Source organism: Ornithorhynchus anatinus, chromosome 6 (assembly GCF_004115215.2).
Source record: "Ornithorhynchus anatinus isolate Pmale09 chromosome 6, mOrnAna1.pri.v4, whole genome shotgun sequence".
Classification (NCBI taxonomy): Eukaryota; Metazoa; Chordata; class Mammalia; order Monotremata; family Ornithorhynchidae; genus Ornithorhynchus; species Ornithorhynchus anatinus.
In genome coordinates, this window is record NC_041733.1 from 28204598 (window position 1) to 28226035 (window position 21438).

Genomic DNA, 21438 nt, shown 5'->3' on the forward strand with positions numbered 1-21438 from the left:
CTGCCATTCCCACTTGTATCTTTGTTCCCCTTGCAAAACCTATTATTCGTAAATAATTTGCATCTGCTTGTCTTCAACATTAGATTATAAACTCCATCAGGGCAGGGACTTGGGTCCTTTATTTCTGTTTTACTTTTCCAAGTGCTTCTGCTATGTGACCTTGGGCAAGTCACTGAACTTCTCTGTGCCTCAGTTACCTCATCTGTAAAATGGGGATTGAAACTGTGAGCCCCACGTGGGAAAGGGACTGTGTCCAACTCGATTTGCTTGTATCCACCCCAGTGCTTAGTACAGTACCTGGCACATAGTAAGTGCTTACCAAATGCCATTATCATTATTATTATCATTACTAATAATGAAATGCTTGGTAACAAGTGTTAAGTTCAGTTTGGCCCTGGAGGTAGACTTAGGATGGGGAATAGGGGACTTGGACTTTGAGTGGTGAGGGTGAAAATGAAGGGGAGGAATATGGGGAAAAAGGGACTTGTGTTCTAATCCTGGCACTCGGCCACTTGTCTGCTGTGTAACCTTGGGCAAGTCTCTTAACATCTCTGTCCCTGTTACCTCATCTGTAAACTGGGGATTGACTGTGAGCCCCATGTGGAGCATGGACTTATGTCCAACCTGACTACCTTTTATCTATCCAAGTGCTTAGAACAGGACTTGGCGCATAGTAAGTACTTAACAAATACCATAAAAATGGACAGGGAGAGGAGATGTAAGAGGAGGCGAAGGAATGCCTGGAGTAAGAGGATGAGGAAAAGAGGAAAGGAAAAGAAGGATTGAGAAGATAAGATGTTTCTTGAGAATATGTCCCTTCTTTTGTGGTCTCCCAAGTGCTGCAGAAAGAGTTCTGTACACAAAAGGGGTTCAAGAAATTAACTTATTCTCCCTGCTGTGATGTTGCCATCTCCACCAAAGGTATAAATTGCCAGAAGAGACATTGCATGCTCCTACATTTACTTAATCGTATTTATTGAGTGTGTGGAGTACTGTACTAAGTGCTTAGGAGAGTACACTGCAACAATAAACAAACACATTCCCTGCCCACAAGTGAGTTTACAGTCTAAATGGGGGCGGGTGAATGGGGAGACAAACAACAATATAAATAAAATAACAGATAGGTACATAGTGCTGCAGGGCTGGGCTTCGGGGGGAAGAACAAAGGAAGCAAGTCAGGGTGACACAGAAGGGAGTGGGAGATGAAGAAAAGTGGAGCCTAGTCTGGGAAGCCTTCTTGGAGATATGCCTTCAATAAAGCTTTGAACAAGAGGAGAGTAATTGTCGGATTTGAGGAGGGAGGCCATTCCAGGGCCGAGACAGGACGTGGGCAAGGGGTCTGTGGGGAGATAGGCCAGAGTGAGACACAGTGAGAAGATTAGCACTAGAGGAGCAAAGTGTGCAGGCTGGGTTGTAGAAGGAGAGTAGCAAGATGAGGTAAGAGGGGGCAAGGTGGTGGAGCACTTTAAAGCCAATGGTGAGGAGTTTTTGTTTGATGCGGAAGTGGATGGGCAACCCCTGGACTGTTTTGAGAAGCAGGGTGACATGCCCTGAACATTTTGGTAGATAATTGATCTGGGCAGCAGAGTTAAGTATGGACTAGAGTAAGGAGAGACAGGAAGCTGGGAGGTCAGCAAGGAGGCTGTTGCTGGAGGGATAGGAGGGATAGGATGAGTGATAGGAGGGATAGGATAGGATAGGAAAGAGCGGATTTTAGCTATGTCGTGAAGATGGTACCGACAGGATTTAGTGATGGATTGAATATATGGGTTGAGTGAGAGAGCGGAGTCAAGTATAATACCAAGGTTATGGGCTGGTGGGACAGGGAGGATGGTGCAGATGTCTGCAGTCATGGATAAATCAGGGGATGGACAGGATTTGCATGGGAAGATAAGGAGCTCTGTTTTGGACACGTTAAGTTTGAAGTGATGGGAGGACATCAAATTAGAAATGTGCCGAAGGCAGGAGGAGTTGTGTGAAGTTCTCTCAAGGAGAGAGAGAGAAAATATATTGGAGAGGACAGAGAAGTGAAGGGAGCAGGGGGATGACAAAAAAAGGGGAAGGGGGATCAGAGAGGTAGGAACACGGGAGGCGCGTGCACGCACACACACACACACACACACACCCCGCCTCCCCCTTCCCCCCAACTACATTCTAGAGCACCTCCTGTCACCATCCAGGTCCTGCCAGTGAAGTTCACTGTTGCCTTTGCCATCCAGACCTTACTGCCTTTGCTCGCTGGAGCATGGCAGGGCCCAGATGGTGATGGTGGCTGCCACGTGACCTGCGGGATTGGCAGCAGTGGTGGCTGGAGGCCAGTGGCAACTGCTGGCATCCCATGGCTGCCTGTGCACAACAGAACTGGTCATTCATGACCAGTAATGGAAAACTCCACCATGGTCAAATGATGCTTCCTGCTATGCTGGAAACTTCTGACCACCTGCCCAGGAGGTCCAGTTCAGCTGCAGGATTTCCTTCCTTCCACTTACTCCTCCTCCTTTTATTAATAATAATACCAATAATATTCATAATAGTATTTGTTAAGCACTTAATACTTGCCAAACATTGTGCTAATTCCTGGGATATATACCAGAAAACTAGTTTGGACACAGTCTATATATATATAACACAGAGTCTAAAGAGGAGGAAGAACAGGTAAGTCACAGATGAGGAAACTGAGGCACAGAGGCGGTCTTACAGCAGATCAGTGATGGAGCCAGAATTCGAACCCAGGTCTTCTGACTCCCAGTCCCTTGCTCTGTCCTCTAGACCATACTGCTTGTCAGTAGTGATTTTAAGTAGTAACACAGTGCTGCCACAAGCATCCTGGAGCTGAGTGGTTCTCACCACCACCACCTCGGACAAAAATGGGACCTTTTTGGGACCTCGGATCAGGACTTTCAAGTACTCGGGACCCCAAAGATGAGACCTTTCTATCTAAGAGGAGACAGCCAGACATTCTACCTAGACATTTTCTTGATCCTGGGAAGCTTCTTGGCTAATTCTAGTTTCACTGCCAAGAAGCTGCCTGGGAAAAAGGCTAAAATAAAAACACCTCTCTGAACCTCCTTGTAGTCTGTAGAGAACATGTCTACCAAATCTTTTTTACCGTACCATCCCAAGTGCTTAGTATAGTGCTCTGCAAACCATAAGTGCTCAATAAATATGATTGATTGATTACCCTGTATCTACCCCCAGCGCTTAGAACAGTGCTCTGCACATAGTAAGCGCTTAACAAATACCAACATTATTATTATCTATCGATTGAAGCCGCAGATGCCTGTGGTGAACCGAGGTCCCAACTTCTGCGGTTTCCTGGAAGAACATTGCCTGGATTGGACCCACTGAGCCTCTGCATGACAGCCAGAATGTCACGAGAAGCTCCCAACCCACGTTCTGGCTTCCGCTGCTCTTCAGGAAAAACAGGAAATCATTCAGGCCCGTGCAGAGTGCTGTATAGAAAGGAGCAAAATGTTCCCCTCATGGTCTAAGAGTCCAACATGAAATTTTCCAGGACCTGAGGTACTAGAAGGACCGGATTTGATGGGCATTTCCTTTTCAATTTGTTTTTTAGTATTTTGGGGGAACATCTGATGATTCATCCAAAAGATTATCTTAGATATAAGCTTGTTGTGGGCCAGGAATGTGTCTATCAACTCTGTTTCATTGTACTCTCCCAAGTGCCTACTTCAGTGCTCTGCACACAAAAGCATTCAATAAACCATATTGATTGATAACATCATAGAGATTTTTAGAAGGGTTAGATAAAATTGCCAGAAACCCATAGTCTCATCCACAGTGAAATTACCATAAAACTGTCACTAGTCAAAGGAGCAAAGATACACTAACTTCTAGCAGTTGTGCATGAGTGGAAGTATTTAACATCTAAATCATATAAATCGTTTTATAAAGCCTTTTCTCATGAGTTAATCTCAGTTTTGTAGTCTCAAGCTATGTGAATATGCTATGTAAGCCTTCAGTAAGTATTCTGCATATAAGCAAATCACTCAACCTTCTAGGGCCTTACTTTTCACAAAGGAGAATAATCTTATGGTATCATAAATCTTCAGCAATGGAAATGAGTAATAAAAATGGAGTACAGTTTAATAGCATAAAAAGCCAATAGAGAACTTGTAGGGAAGGAGTAAGTGAACGCTTAATGTAGCACACAGAAAATAGAAGCAGTATTTAGCTGTAAGGATAATTTACAGCATGTAGCTCTTTGGAAGTTAGTACACTGTTAGACTTTTGCTCATTCTATTTTCAAAGGAAAATGAAATTAGGAAAAGTCCCTTAAATCAGTGCTTTTTGCGTCTGTTCTCCAAACCAATCTTCCACTGCTTCCATACTGGTTGGAGGTACTCTTCAGAATAAATATATTTCGTTTTCTGATGTAATAGGAATTTTGAATATTAAGGAGGCGCATTTGGTGATGTATGCTATCTGGACTGAGATTAATTCCTGATTTGGGGATATGTAATATTTTCTCTATTCCATCTCTGAGTCACTCTTTCTAATTTTTCAAAATGCCACTAAAGCTCATTTCATGAAATTGCAAAGTAATTTGACGGTGATGAATCACCGCTAGAAGGGGAGAATTTGCTGAAGCTATGGATTTACATTTCTCATGTCAATTTGGATAAAATGAGATGCTTGAATTTTTTACACGGGTAACATTTCAGCTTGCCTTATTCATTACAGAATCCTTCTTAAAGAGCTGCTGTTTTGATTACATTTTGCCATTGTAGATGAAAATTATACTCTGGTATTGAGCTATTTGCTATCAGGTTAGGGCTTAGAGAGTAGATTTTTAGATAGCCATTGGAAAAAGTTAAGGTCAGAACGATTGTACTGGGAGACAGATCTATGAGTTCACTTTCTACCTGGCAATTCATCAAATCAAGGGCTCCAGTATAAGCAGTCAAGTTGCTTTAACATCTATGCTGTTTCACCTTATCCTTGTCCCTCTTTCCAGCACAGTTTCATCTGGGCTAACAAATGAAATTATCCTCAGCGTCCCCCTCCCTTCCCTTTCCCTCCTTCAACCACTCCCCCACCATCATCATCATCAACAATGGTATTTATGGGGTGCTTGTTCTGTGCAGAGCACTGTACTCAGTGCTTGGGAGAGTACAGTGCAACAGAGTTGGCAGATAAGCTACCTACCCATTACAAGTTTACAATTTAGAGGGGTAATAACAATTGTATTTGTTCAGTACTTAATATATGCCAAGCACTGTACTAAGCGCTGGAGTACATACAAGATAATCAGTTTCCACATGGGACTCACAATTTAAGTATGAGGGAGAATAGATGAGGGAACTGAGGCACAGAGAAGTTAGTGACTTGCCCAAGGTCACACAGCAGACAAGTGGCCCCTGACTCCCAGGCCTGTGCTCCTTCCAGTAGGCCACATGTGCCCCCACCACATATGCACCCCACAAAAGGCACTCTGCCCAACCTCACTCCAAACCGATAAGATAGACTCTCCTTCTGGAAATAGCTATAGTATTTGATATTCTGTCTGCTACCACACTCCCTTTCTCTGTCATGTGATATGGGGACCCTGACACTGTCACTAACACCGAAACCTCTAGCATCTCAGAATGTGTTCCCTATATGAAGATTTGTGAAGTAAATTTTGTCATTAGGTATAGAATAACATTGTTAATTTGAAAGGCAAAGGCTCAGATTAAATGGGCTCATAATTATCCAAATGTCCATTTAAATAGATGGGCTATCTTCTTATTTGAGGATTAACTGTGAATTAGGCACTCTTTGGGTATATTGATGTTTACTTGGCTTTTAAGAGAAGGTTTCTACCATTTGTGCAGTGTATTTTACCATATAATGGAAATTACGTTTTCATTATCCATTTCCATTTCACTCATTGCAAATTTTAATTTTCTTAGAAAATGTGAGATTGACTACTATCCAATATGCTTTCTTGGATTAACCCTCTGCCACATTTCAAGAGTACTGAAAGTGGTCAGAGTTTGGTTTTTTTTTTTTTTGGCTCTATTCCTGAATCCCTCAAGAACATATTGCACACAAATTCATTGTTCATTAGCTTTTCCCCACCCCAAATAAGGTTTTCCCTAAAATTTATGATAATAATGATGGTTATTATGGTATTTGCTGAGCACTATGTGTCAAACACTGTTCTAAGCACTGGGGTAGATACAAACTAACCAGGCTGGACACAGTCCCTATCCCACATAGTGCTCACTATCTTAAGTCAGAAGCTGGGGATATAATTCCATTTTGTAGATGAGGTAAGTGAGGCAACGAGAAGTTAAGTGACTTGCCCAAGGTCACACAACAGACTCATGCATTTTATGTACTTTACATTTTTATCATTTAATTTATCCACATTTCCATTTCTTTGCAATCTGGCTACAACCAGTTTTAGGTCTGTTTCTCCCTCCTGCATCCACTCTTTGGAAATTATTTTATGCCTGCTACTTTCCCCATTAGATGGTAAGATACCTGAAGGCAAGGACTGTATGTGTTACATTTTTTACTCTCCCAAGAACTTTTTAAAGTGTGTTTCCCACAAGTGCTCAATAAATGGTACTGATTAGGATGATGATAATGAAAATTTAGGTCCACATCATTATCCATAATATTTCTTGAGCACTCACTGTGTGCAGGGCATTGTACTATGCTTGGGAGTACAGTACAGCAGAGTTGATAGACACATTCCTGCCCACAGTGATCTTACACATGGCATCGGTTACTCAAAAGACTTCATTCACTCCACCAAAACAAATGAATTATGAAGTTTATACTCCTCTTTGGTGGCATTGGAGTTCACTCAGTCATTCACAACTCTTTGAGAAGATTTGAAAATGAAACAAAATATTGAAGGAAATCCCATTACTAGTTGTGTTAAAATAACAGTTACCTAACTTTTTCAGGAAGTCTTTTCTGCAAAACTAGTAGCTCTCCCAGGTGACTGACTCTGGATGATCTCTCTCCTGTCCTAATCCAATATTTTAAATCTGGGCAGGTCATTTTTTCAACTAAGAGAATGAGCTTGAAAATTTCAGTTGAATGAGCAAAAATGTTCTATTCATAATAACATTTTATTCATGGAAATTATTACAGAAAAAAATTAATGCACCTTGTCCCACCCTTGGCATTGTTTAATCTTTCCTTAATCTTTAAAACATGACAAATCATATGGTCCTATACACACATGTTCTGTCTCTGTCTCTGTCTGTCTGTCTCTCAGAAACAGCCTTAAAAACAGAACCTTGGGCTCATCAATTTATCTTCATAATGATTCTTTCAGCCACTGTAGAATTTAACCCTGAATCGCTCTGCTCAGCAACCGATCACCTTGTGTGTAACACCCATTCAAGGAGCAAGATATTTCTCCAACCTGGTAGATTGCAGTCACCACAGGCACAAGGCTAGCAATTTTTGAATGGAAAACAAACCTGCCTATTATAAACAAGGGGCTTTCTTGTTTTGTTCAAGGACAATGGGCCTTTAAACAACTAATTTCTATTTCACAATATTTGAAAGCTGCTCCCCAGCAGCTTGTTAGTTGTCAATAAGCCTTGGCTGGCAAGCTGTCTTCACAGCCCTCTATCTTCATGTGCTTTTAACAGCAGAAGATCCCAGGAGCACACATCTTGTCCCCAACATTATTAATGCCACCAATACATCTTCTGCAGCCATTGGAATTGGCATATTCAAAGGATTTGCAAGGATGGAGGTGGCACAACAGGAAACCAGAATTAATGTTTCAACCTTCACTATCAGGAGATTTTTGTCTCCTGAATCAGGATTATGAACTCCATACGTGCCAAACCAGAAGCTTAGCCCTTTGAGAAATGTGGTTTAATTGAATTGAGCTCTCTTGACAATGTGTGGTTTGTCAGTTTCTAAACTTAAATTATCTGATGCTTTCACTGAATTGATTTTCGTGGTCAAAAATAATTCAAAGTATTTTTTTAGGAAAAATGCATACCTTTAGCATAAATGAATAATAGATTGGTTTGAATTATAGGAAAATCACCTATTAAAACCACTGTGTTCTCAGTGGCTAATAATTCTTAGCCCTGGCATTATATTACAGGAAAGGAGGACACTGCATGAACGGTCTGATTGGGCATGGAATATTAATTAGCTCTGGACCACAGTCTTTGGTGCTCTGACTTAAAGGTTGACAAGAATGATAGCTTTCATTTGCATGCAAAAGCTCTAGCTGTCCCATCAAGATGGATGATGGGATCTTACTTCATCCGTCAATCTTTCTTTACTTTTTCATAAGATGAAAAGGAAAGGAATTAAGGTGGCTGAAAGATAAAAACATTCTAAATTGTACTTTACAAATCTCCTTCAAGTGAAGGGTACCTTTAAGCATCTTCTTTGATCACCAACGATTATTTACCCTACAGGTGGGCCAGCACACTCTTGGGTTTGATGAATGAGAAGTGCCCCTGTTTATGTAGATTGAATGATTTCAGTATTTTGAGAGTGATTACTTCAGGCTCCACCAATTATTGCCCAGTTTTTATGAGATGCATAATACAAATTAGGTCTGTCAGTCACTAAATCAGTGATATTTTTAAGCACTTATTTTGGGCAGAACAATGTGCTAAATTCTTGGGAAAGTACAATACAACAGAGCTGGTAGACACAGCCCCTGCCCACAGAGTTTACAATTAGTCACAGTTCAGATTGAATTAAGACATCATTGAACATACTGTGAGATTTGGATCAAGTAATGTAGTGACCACACCCAACTTTCTTAACAGTTCCACAGAGTCACTTATGTACCAAAATAAAACCAACTGGCAAAAGAGGATGACATGCCCCACCAAAAAGAAAAAAAAATCCTAGATTGACTTGATGCTGAGGGCTATAAGGTTCAGTACATCCCAGTTTCACTGGTCGGCACATAATGAGAATAGCTATTAATTAGTAGGATGCCCAAGCAGTTGTTGTAATGTCAGATTCAATGATGGGATCAGAAGTGAGAAAGACAGAAGAAGGGCTTTAAAGATTCAATGGTGCACACCCTCAAGCTTTATGACAGAGTTGAAGATTGCTAGGAGTCCATAACACTGGTTCAAAAATGTCAACCCTCACAGCAACTCATCCTGTTCTCTCTTTCTTGCACATGCTGGTTTCACACCAGAATCATTTATTATTTAGTATCAAAAATTCATAAGTACCAACCTGGAATTGCTTGTTCAATATTTTAAAGGAAAGTTCATTTTCTTAATTGAAAAGTTAAAAACATTCAAGAAAATGATAACTCTAGGCATCATGTGCATCAGTTTCAAAATGAGAGAGATTTTTGATTACACCATGAACCCCACCATAACTATGTGCGGCTCGTGTTGTCTGTGTTTTCTAGGAGTTTAAGTTGTTTTACATTATTTTTGCTTACAGTTCTCTGAATAGCAGCACTCGGATGTCATAAAAGTGGATATGGAGACTGTTGAATGACAGAATTAATAAATAAATATATGAATAAATGGGGGCAAGGAGGAGTTTGGTGGAAGGAGTTGGAATTCATTCTCTTATTTGCCACTGGAACCAAAGTTCTCTCATAAAGAGCTCACTTAAGAATGCATCTGTTGGCACTGAGAGGAAAATCATAAAGAATAGCTATCGAATTTTCTTTGGGTTTGGAGTAGCTCATACTGTCTATGTGCCTGCCTGCAGCATGTATGACCAATGAGGATGACTGACAGGCCCATCCACCATGCACAATTTCCCCTTTCTGCACAGCTTCAGGTAAGATTTCCTGTGTATGATTGCAGCATACGAGGCAGACTTGTCTTGGCTGCTGTCGACTACTAGTCTTTTTCTGTGGCCCAACAATTGAGGTTTTGCTGCTTTGGGTCTTTAGCACATTGCTTCTGACCATTGTATTACCAGTTGCTTCGTTGCAGCATACCCAGAACAGCCCATTCTTATGCATTTTTCTGATGTGACCTGCCTGCCTGGTGAAAGTGTGCTTCAGGGCTCGTGTCCTGACTGAATCTGAGGGTTTCATTGCTTGTCATCCCTGTTTGGTCACTTGCTGTTGACATTGCCATTGAGCTGCTACCTGGGTGGCATTGGTGAAATTACTGTAGAACTTACATATGATGGCTGTGATCGGCTTTGGGTTTGCCTGTCTCCTTATTGGATTGTAAGGTACTCAATATCACTCAATAATCAACGACGATTATAATTACACACCAAAGGGCCACTATAAGGGATTGCTGTCTCTCCAGCAACTGTCCAACAGAGGGATGCAACATGCCTTGGTGGATAGAGCACAGGCCTGAGAGTCAGAAGGACGCAGGTTTTAATCTTGGCTCCGCCTTTTGTCTTCTGTGTGACCTTGGGCAAGTCACTTCACTTCTCTGAGCTTCAGTCTTTAAAATGGGGATTAAGACTGGGAGCCCTGTGTGGGACAGGGACTGTGTCCAACCTGATTAGCTATTATCTACCTCAGTGCTTAGAACAGTGCCTGGGACATAGTAAGTGCTCAACAAATACCATAAAATAAAAATAGATGGGGGGAAGGGTGGAGGGGAGGGCGTGAAGAGGGAGAGAGGGTGAGGTCAGTTCTCTTACTCTACTCCGGCCATACCCCCTCACCCAATCTTCTATCATATAAACCTCTGTCCATAGTCCAGACTCTGGATGAATGTTTGATATGTTTGAGGCCCTGGAAGATGTTATCTTTCATGTTGAAAAATCGACTGATATATCTTGGGTCAACAAAGGTGATCCAAACAAAGGATTGCTTAAATATAACTCTACTATTCATAATTGCCTTCAAATAAACATGTTGAAAATCTGTCTTTCCTTAGTCTGTCACTGATCCTCCTCCCCACTTGATTCTTAGATTGTTAGTCCCTTTGAGACCAGGGATTGTGTCTAATTCATTCAATCGTATTTATTGAGCACTTGCTATATGCAGAGCACTGTACTAAGCACTTGAAAAGTACAATTTGGCAACAGATGGAGACAATCCCTACCCAACAACAGGCTAATTCTCACCCGTGTCTTCTTTCCCAGAACTTAATATAGTACTTTACACACCACAGGTATGTGAATATCGATTATAAATAGGTGCTTAATATCATTGCTATGATAGTCGATCATGAGAAGTGGTTACAGGACCTTAATGTGTTTTAAGTACAAAGATTGCCTCTAGATTGATGAGCTGTTTGAGACAAGGGGAAGAGTAGAAGATCCAGAATCACAGCCTTATAGAACACCCACAGTTAAAGGTAAATGGAGTAAGAGGAAAAGAAACCAGCAATGGACTCAGAGAAGGAACATTCAGCGTAGTAGGAATAGAACAAGCAGAGAATACTCATGTCTGCTTTTCTCTCCATTATTTGATTAGAATTCTGTTAGGGAAATCAAGACAGTTCCCCTTAATAATAATAACTGTGGTACTGGCTAAGCACTTACTAAGTGCCAGACACCATACTCAGTGCTGGGATAGTTACAGGCAAATTGAGTTGGACACAGTCCCATTTTACTGATGAGGCAACTGAGGCACAAAGAAGTTAGGTGATTTGCCCAAGGTCACACAGCAGACAAGTGGCAGAACCAGGATTAGAACCCAGGGCCTTCTGACTCCCAGATCCGTACTCTGTCCACTAGGCCACAATGCTTCTCTACTTCACGCTCATGCATTCTATGAACACACGTGATTGTTCATTTATTTCCCACAAGTTATTTCGCAAATGATGATTGCAAATACTTTCCCAGCTTACAGAGGAAAATGAGATTCCTCTGTCAAAGACATAGCCTTGCTGTTCCAGACTTGCCTATCTATCTGTTCTCCTAGGAACTACAGTGATATGTGCCATTGGAACATATTGGATTCAGATAGATAAGACTTGAGGAAGGAAATAGGACCTCAGAAACAGTATAATTGCAATGCTGTTTAAACACAGTTATCTTCATTGATGTTTTTCCACAGTAATAATCCCTTTCCACCTCTGCTGTGGATTTCATCATTTTCTGTGTCCTTTGTTGCACAATAATGAGCTTTGGCTGCCAGGTACATGGTGAAGTAATTATGAAAAATAAGCATTGAGAGAGAGTTTGTAAAGCCTATATTTTAGGTAGAGGATTAGCTACTTTGTCAGGTTGACTCACGTACTGTGGTAGCTCGGTGGCTGAAAGTATTACTGATAGTATTTCCATCTCATTTGTACCTCAGCTAACCACAGAAACTGTCCATTAAAATAGCTGTATAAAAGTTTGATCAATTCAATTAGTAATCCTGGAACAAAATCTGAGTAGTCCCCGAGAGGCCAAAGTCCCATGACATTTTTGCTATTTGGGGGGATGTTCTGAAATCACATCTTATCCAGAAGGTCTTCCTGACTTATTTCTTAACTCAAATTATGACCCCCGCCCTGCCCCCAACCACTTCAACAGATGTGCACTACCTGAGCACTTTAGTACTCCCAAATCCTGATAGTGTTTATCTTTATATCTTATACACTCTTTTATTTTATCACAAGTTTATAAGTTTATATTACATATATAATTTATAATTTATATGTATGTAAATTAGTATATATATAATACATTCTTCTTATCTGCATTTGTTTCAGTGTGTGTTCCCCACTATTTTTAAAAATCCTTGTGGTCAGAGATTGTGTCTACTAAGTCTAGTCAAACTCTCAAGCACAATTCAGTTCTAGACCGTGAGCTCATTGTGGGCAGGTATTGTCTTTATCTGTTGCTGAATTGTACTTTCCAAGCACCTAGTACAGTGCTCTGGACACAGTAAGCGCTCAATAAATATGAATGAATGAATGAATGAAATCAGATGCTTGACCAATACTATTATTGCTTGATTGATTCAATAGATGCTCTTCCTCCAAATCCTCTTCCCCTCAACTCACCTCTTTTTCTGGGATCAGTGTCCTCCCACTCCCACCTCCACATCCTTGATCTTGCTCAGAAACAGTGTTTCCACTTCAGTATTTCCACTTTGCCACTCTGTTTACTATTCCTCCTAATAAAACGTCTCCAGAATATCCTTTGAGTAAGTTAACTTGGCACCATTCTCTGATAACTAAGCCTGAAACTTGACATGGCAGATCTAATCTTAAAACAAGGTCTCAATGACAAACCTCAGAAGCTTCATTGTAAGAAAGATGCATCTTAAAGCCATAGCATTTAGACATGTGGAAGAGAATCCATGTAGTGCAGTCTGTTCCTCTGTTGGTTTTCTTTGGTCTCTATTCCCTCACTTCATATGTAATGATAGTAATATTGAAGATGTTTATTAAGAGCTTATTATGTGTGAAACATTGTGTTAAACCCTTGGGTAATGTCAAGGGGAACAGACTAGACCTGTTCTCTGTTCCTTATAGAGATTATCATTTTAAGAACAATAAATTATAATTGCTTGATTACAAGCAGCTGGGGAAGGAAGAGGCAGTCTTCAAATGAGTTGGGCTTAGAATAAGGTGAGTGCCTTCGCACTGCCAGAAACTATTTTTAGATGCACATGTAGAGAAAGGGAGTGCCGGTTAAGAATTGGTTATTTCACCTGCACTTTCAAAGCATGCTAAGCTCTACTAGACAGTGATATCAACTTCAAAAACAAAGGGCAATCATATGTTGCCATTTTTCTCTGTATGTGATGATGAAACCCGTGAGCTCCAGCTACTCACACTGGTGACCATATTCAGCTCAAACCCTCTAATGAGAATGGTAACTCTTCAAACTGTGAATTCTAGTCCAGAGCAGAGCATATTTAGCTGTTCCTGAGAAGTTCCCAGTAAGTTTCCCATGTGTGAGAGACAGAGAGAAAGAGAGAAAGAAAAAAGTGGAGAGCCAAAATTTCCTGCCTACCAAAGCAGGGAGAAAAATAACCCAATCCATACTAACTTGTATTTAAGTTTTCTCTTCCCCTAAGGTTGGTTCTTTTTTTCAAGTTTGAAAAAGTACCTTTTTTATGAGGAAAGAATTGTGCTGAATAAACATTCTTTTCTCCAGAGAAGAGCCCTGTGTCAAATAACATTGAGAAGAAATAGCTCGTGACTTTATTCTTCGCTTTACAAAAGTTCATGCATTGCTTGAAATCAAACATTATTGAAAGTAAATACAGCACCTTGAGAAAAGGGCACCTCCAGGAGCTTCTTGACTGCCCGGCCATGCCCTCCAGGCATGTCCATTGGATTGCAGAAGAAGGAAAGTACAGAGGCAGATGCCTCTGACTTTGGAACATATTTTAGTATGAGATCTGAATCCCACTCGACTCCCAGCCTTGCCCTAGGGAGTGCCCGTGGTGTGGAATTTGCCAGAAGCAAGGGGACTTGCTCAGACTGGATAAAAATAGCTTGTCTAATACTGATCCCACAGCTCATTAAAACCTTTAGAATTTCTATGGGCCCAAATGTTTCCAGAAAAGTGCTATGCTTTAACTTATGTAGATCAGCAAAAGGCTAATAACTGTTTCAAAAATGGTTATGGGTAATTTCTGCATGTAATTAGAATTTATATTTTGTATTGTAGCTTCTTGGCTCCAAATGCAAGTTTCTGTCTACTGTTACATGATTTTCATGGACCTGCTATGAGTGACATTGCCCTAAGGATACCAAAGGGAATGTGATGTTCTTCAGCATTAAGCAAGTAGAAGACTAATCAGTGCACCCCTTAGAGTTATGTATAAAAATAGGAAATTGGGGGTGGGGTCGGTCCAAAGAATATAAGGGTATTCGGGTGATACATGGCTCAGTGGAAAGAGCCTGGGCTTGGGCGTCAAAGGTCATGGGTTTGAATCCCGGCTCTGCCACTTGTCAGCTGTGTGACTGTGGGCAAGTCACTTCACTTCTCTGTGCCTCAGTTACCTCATCTGTAAAATGGGGATTAATTGTGAGAGTCACATGGGACAACCTGATTACCCTTTATCTACCCCAGCGCTTAGAACAGTGTTCTGCACATAGTAAGTGCTTAACAAATACCAAAATTATTATTATACTACTGATAAAATATTTGGAAACAAGTAGTAAATGATGTTTCATTATAGGGATAGTGAATGCTGAAAACAGTCCATAGCATTGAAGTGCATATGGTTTAAGTCTATTACATCATTAAAACTAGATCTAGTCTTTATTCTGTGGTCAGGTAAAAGAAAACATAGGAATTCTGAAATAAAAATTTGGACAGTGAATTATGACCTGGGTAGAAAAATTGAATACTGGAATTGCACGCTCTACATGCTCCTTGTGAGGGAATGAGTTTCCTTTGTTACAGAAGGAAGAGCTGAAATACAGTTTGTAATCTAGTTTGTGATCTCATACTAACCATTGTCATGGGTGTACTGTGCCTGATATAGATTTGTGATCTATATTATTGAACTAATTTTAGAACAATTAGTTACAGTTAGAAATTCATATTTAACATTTTAGTTCCTGTCATAAAGCTAGTGCTAATTTCCAATTGTTTTTTCTCCTTATTCTCCATGAACATGGAGTACGAAAATCAACAGTGATTTAAATTATGGCCCCCCTCAAAGATGTACCAATATTTCACTGCTACTGGGGCCCTGGAGAAAATGAGCCCTTTGAAGCACAGAGACTGTTTCTAACCTGATTATCTTGTATTTACCATAGTGCTTAGTGAGGCTTTTGGCACATAGTAAATGCTTAACAAATATTAAAAGAATAAAGAACAATTCAAGATTAAAAATAATTATATCCCATTTTATCCACCATTAAAAATGGCAAAACAGGAATCACCATCACAGAAAAAATGGAAGTGAAGAGAAATATGGGCTCTCTACATCCTTCTCTCCCACATCTCACAATCCCCCTTTTGCTTCTTACCAAGAAGCAAGAAGGAAAGAAGAAACTGCCATTGGATTTTTCAGGGTTTTCTTATTTTTAATTGAGGCATGAGTGTTGTCCCTTCATATAAATTTATATGATCACTATCAGTGATATTAAGTGTTTACTACGAGCAGAGCATTGTACTCAGCACTTGGGAGAGTACAATAAACAGGGTTAACAGGCACATTCCCTGCCTTAATAGGCCTTTCTATTCTAATTTGGGAACCACCTGGATTGACACGATTTAGAAATGACAGAATTGGATCGTGTTGTGATGTGTATTAACAAGATGTACAAATCATAATTCAAGATTAAAGGTTTTATAGAGTTAGTTCAAGGAGGCATTCTTGCCCTAAAGAAACCTCCAATCAATCAAGCAGTGGCATTTGAGTGATTACCCAGTGCGGAGCACTATCACATGCTCTTTGATCTTTTCCCTTTAAACACTTGATCTTTACCCCACTCAGCCACACAGCACTTATGTGCTTATCTGTAATTTATTTATTTATATTAATGTTCATTCATTCAATTGTATTTGAGTGCTTATTGTGTACACAACACTGTACCAAGTGCTTGGGAGAGTACAATGCAACAATAAGCAGACACATTCCATGCCCACAATGAGAGCTTACAGGCTAGAGCAGGGGAGACATACATTTATATATATATATCTGTAATATATATGTATAATATATATGCAAATATATTATGTAAATTAATTACAGATATGAACAGAAGTGCTGGATAGCTAGGAGGAGGGAAGAATAAAGGGAGCAAGTGAGGGCAATGCAGAAGGGAGTGGGAGAAGAGGAAAGTGGGGCTTAGAGTAGGCCACTTGGAGGAGTTGTGCCTTCAGTAGGCTTTGAAATCAGGGAGAGTAACTGTTCGTCAGATTTGAGGTGGGAGGGCATTCCAGGCTGGTGGCAAGACATGGGTGAGGGGTTGGTGGCGAGATAGACGAGATTGAGGCACAGTGAGAAGGTTAGCACTAGGGGAGTGAAGTGTGCAGGCTAGGTTGTAGAGGAGAGAAGTGAAGTAAGGTAAGGGGAGCAAGGTGGGAGAGTGCTTTAAATGGTGAGAAGTTCTTGTTTGATGCATAAGTGGACAGGCAGCCACTGGAGATTTTTGAGGAGAGGTGCCATGAATGTTTTTCCCTCTAGACTGTAAGGTCCTTGTGTGCAGGGAATTTGTCTACCAACTCTGTTATATTGTAATTAATGTTGGTATTTGTTAAGCGCTTACTATGTGCCAAGCACTGTTCTAAGCATTGGGGTAGATACAGGGTAATCAGGTTGTCCCACGTGAGGCTCACAGTTAATCCCCATTTTACATATGAGGTAACTGAGGCACAGAGAAGTTAAGTGACAGTTGCCCACAGTCACACAGCTGACAAGTGGCAGAGCCAGAAATCGAACTCAAGACCTCTGACTTCCAAGCCCGTGCTCTTTCCACTGAGCCATGCTGCTTCTCTAATGCAACAGTAACTGCTTCTCTATTGTACCCTCGAAGCACTTAGTACAGTGTTCTGCACACAGTAAATGCTCAGTAAATGTGAGTGATTAATCAGTAGAATGGGAGAGTACAATACAAAGGAGTTGGTAGATAGGATCCCTGCCCACAGAGAGCTTTCAGCATAGAAGGGGAGACAGACATTAAATTATAGCTAGGGGTAATTGAAGAGCATAGGGATAAGCATGTAAATGCTGTGGGACCGGGGTGAATATCAAGTGCTTAAAAAATACAAATTGAAGTTCATAGATGATATACAAGGGAGAGCGAATAGGGGAATTGAGGAAGTCCACTTGGACAAAATAGGATTTTAATATGGCTTTTAAGGTGGGGAGAGTGGTTGCTGCCGGATATGAAGGGGAAAGAATTTTCAGGCCAGAGGGAAGATGTGAGCAAAGGATTAGCAGTGAGGCGGATGAGTTTAAAGTATAGTGAATAGAACCAAGTGTGCAGGGTTGTGTTGTAGAAGGAGATCAGCAGGGTAACTGTTCCTGCAGGAGAAAATGAAGGATAAAAAATTACCCATGTAGATAGCATTAACCCCTAAGAGAAGCAAATTTGAAGTCTGGTTTAAGTATGTTTTCTGAGCTCTGCTCTGTTTATCATTTGGGTTGCATTTGAAGATTTTCACGTGAATTCTTAGTTGATCCCTTCTTGATCTTTGCAGGGATCTTAACCTCTCCCACATTCCAATTTTCTTGTGTAGTACTAATTTATTATTAAGTGCTTACTTTGTGTAGGACATTGCAGAACATATTACCAAGCCCTTAGTACAGTGCTCTGCACATAGGAAGCGCTCTGCACATAGGAAGCCCTCAATAAATACTATTGAATGAATATTAGATGTCTATCAGTATTCTCTTATGCAAAGAAGTTGAAAATCTCTCCTCTTTCCCAGAATCCTGAAGGAATATCATTAGAAATGTAAGTTTCCTTGGTGTTATATCATTGAAATGCTTGGGGATTTCTGGGCTACATCACCTTTTGTTCTACCAGATCTTTAACTGCTGCAGGACAGCCTTCCTTATCTTTGTATTTAGTAGTTGTAGGAGCGACAGCTTTCCTGCTCTGTGGTTGATGAGAAGGCAAAGATGAACATCTTGGTGAGAGGGGGAAGCATTCCTCCAGGGCAGAAATACATGTCTGAGAAGCACTCAGTAATGGCCTTGCTCTGAGAAGCTAATGAGTTTACTTAGGCTCCCGGCAGGTTCAAATGTTGCAAAGTCTCTTCAGCTGCAGCTTTATTTCACTGCTTTTCAGCTGACCTTTTCAGGATGCCTGAGTATATAGAAGGAAAACCAATAAAGACAAAAAAAACCCACCAAAAATAGGTGAAATTTTTTTACTCCTGGCTGCAGTGCCACAGAACTTTCTTGGTCCCAGGAAGAGGAAATGTGTCTGGGAAAAACGACATGAATATTATACTTAATGATGCTTGAGGCCAAATCTGTAAAACATGGCATATGGGTCAACAGGTACTGACTGAAATAGCCTTGCTAACAGAGGTAATGAAGGTATTATGGTTAAATTTAGGAGCATTACAATGTTTGTCCATGTCATGTGAGCTGGAGTTGGAAAAACAGGCAGCCAGCCCAGAACAAGAGGAATGTCAGCTAATTTCCCACAAAGCCCAATGGTCTTTAAACTTAAAATGAAGGAAAAGTTGTGTGTAATAGTTTTCCAACCAGTTTTATAGAGGGAGTAAAGGACAAGAACCATTCTGTCTGAAAATGGTCCCTACTGAGTTCAATTTTCTTTTTAAGAAATACTTTGTGACGGAAATTCTGCCATGAAATTTAACAAATGAATATTTAATATACAGGTACAGAGTAGAATTATTTCTATATGCTGATTAGCACTCTTAATAGTTCCATGAAAATAGAGTGATAAGCCAAACAGCTCTGAAAAAAGGATAGTTCCCCTTAGGAAATAATGCAAGGTGTAATAATGCATTTTCAAGATTAACAAAAAAACCCAAAATAATCAATCAGTTGTGTTTATTGAGTGTTACTGTGTGCAGAGCATTCATTCAATCATATTTATTAAGCGCTTACTATGGGCAGAGCATTGTACTAAGCGCTTGGGAAAGTACAATAAAACAATAAACAGTGACAATCCCTGCCCACAACGAGCTCACAGTCTACAGGACTGTACTAAGCACTTGGAAGAATACAATGTAAGACACATTCCCCTCTAGAGTATGAGCTGACAATAATGTAAATACCTTAAAAAACAGTGATTGAAAATACCATTTAGTTACATGATGGAGTAGCATTGTAAATATGTACCAATAATGAAAAGATTTGAATTATATTTTTGTGTAGGTATGTAATGCAGTATTTAATTATCTTATAAGAGTTATCTGAGTCTATTCAACTGGAGACATCTTAAACCAATAGTCCAGAGATGTTTGTACTAACAGATCTGCCATTTTTTATGCTAAATTTAAATGGACTGTAATCAATCTATTCAAGTCAGTCAAACTTTTTCACAAAGAAGAGATACTTAAGGCAAGGAAAACTCACAGTTATCTTTATTTGGGAGAGAGGGAGTGCTGTAAGTGATACTGACATTACAATAGTTGAAATGCAAAAGAGTGTTAAGAGAAGAGTGTCATAATGGGGGATTGCTATACTGGACTTTGAAATACAAGTAGTGAATTTGTGATGGTGACTTAATATTTTCTTTTTTAGCTTTTGATGACAAATTTTCATGAAAAGTGTCGCTAACACTAATGTCAAGCTAAAAGCAAGAATAGGAAGTAATTTCAAATCAATCATACCAGTCTGAACTGAAAAAAATGACGAATAAATTCACATTTTTCCAAACTTCAGTGTTTCTATCATTGCCTCCTGTTTGTAAGTCAGGCCTGCTGGTGATAGTGAGAAAGACCAGGGACAGAAAGACTGAGAGAGACAGGCACATTCTTGCCAGCTTTCCAGGGATTCTACCCTAGATTGTATCATAAGTGTAACACTGACATTATCACTAACCTATCTTACATTCTTGGCATTTATGACTGTCATAACAGGTACATTTCAGAGTTGTTTCCCACAGTATTTTTCCTGACTTGACTCTTATCCTTGTGAGCCTGAGGAATTTAAAAATGATTGAAAACTCTGAAATCATGATGGATAGACAGAGTGGACCTGGAAGTGCTGTTTGCCAAATCCCACAATACCGAGCATCTGTCTAAGGGACCGCCTAAGTTTTTCTTCTTTCTGGATAACAACACCATCAGCCTTGCCCCAGAAGCCTGTAACTTCAGTGACACCTGGACTCCTTGCTGTCCTTCAGAACTCACATTCAATATACTGCCAAATCCTGCAGATTCTTCCCACATAATATCTCCTGGATTCACCCCTTCCCCTCCTCCCAGCTACCACCCTGGTCCAAGCACTAGCTCTGTCATGACTAGGCTATTACATCAACCTCCTCGCTGGTCTTCCTGCCTCCAGCCTCTTCCCCCTCTAATCTGTGCCACACACTGCTTCATAGCACACCTTCTTAGGTCCCTTGGCACCCAGGTTTTCTGTCCACTAAACTCTCCCCAGGCTTCCAGTGTTCCTTCTCATCAAGCAAAAACTCCAAACATTTGGCTTCAAGGCCTTTAAGGTATGAGCTCTATTTTCCGTATTTTCTCTTTTTCACCTGCTATTTCCCGGCTCTCTCTCTTGACTGCTTTCACACTAGCCTTCTAGCCACATCTTGATCTTGCCTCTCCAGCCTTTGTCTGTTCTCCGACCTGAAATTCCCTCTCAGCCCAAATCTAACAGACCACAGCACTCCCCATGTTCAATGCCGTAGTTTCATCCTAAAATCCCACCTCTCCCAACAAGGCTTCCCCAATTAGTTTCCAGCGTGCCCAAGTTGTAGAAACTCAGTGAAAGTTACTGCACTGCTGGGAAAAGTGGGAGAGCAACACCACTTCTAGCCTGCCTTTAACCTCACCCCCAATGATGTCACCAATCCCCAAATCACTTCTACCAGAGACTTAACCCCCCAGGAATTTGCCCAGTCTGCTAGGCGGCCTGGGAGCTCGAAGCATGGAGAATTAATTTTCCCGCCACTGATCAGGCTCAGGGATCATCTACTTGAA

General features: G+C 40.5%; 1 protein-coding gene across 1 annotated transcript in view; it reads left to right on the forward strand.

The window, feature by feature from the left end:
* IL1RAPL2 (interleukin 1 receptor accessory protein like 2) overlaps positions 1-21438 on the forward strand; it is a 667749-nt gene that overhangs the window by 494832 nt on the left and 151479 nt on the right. The window lies entirely within an intron of this gene.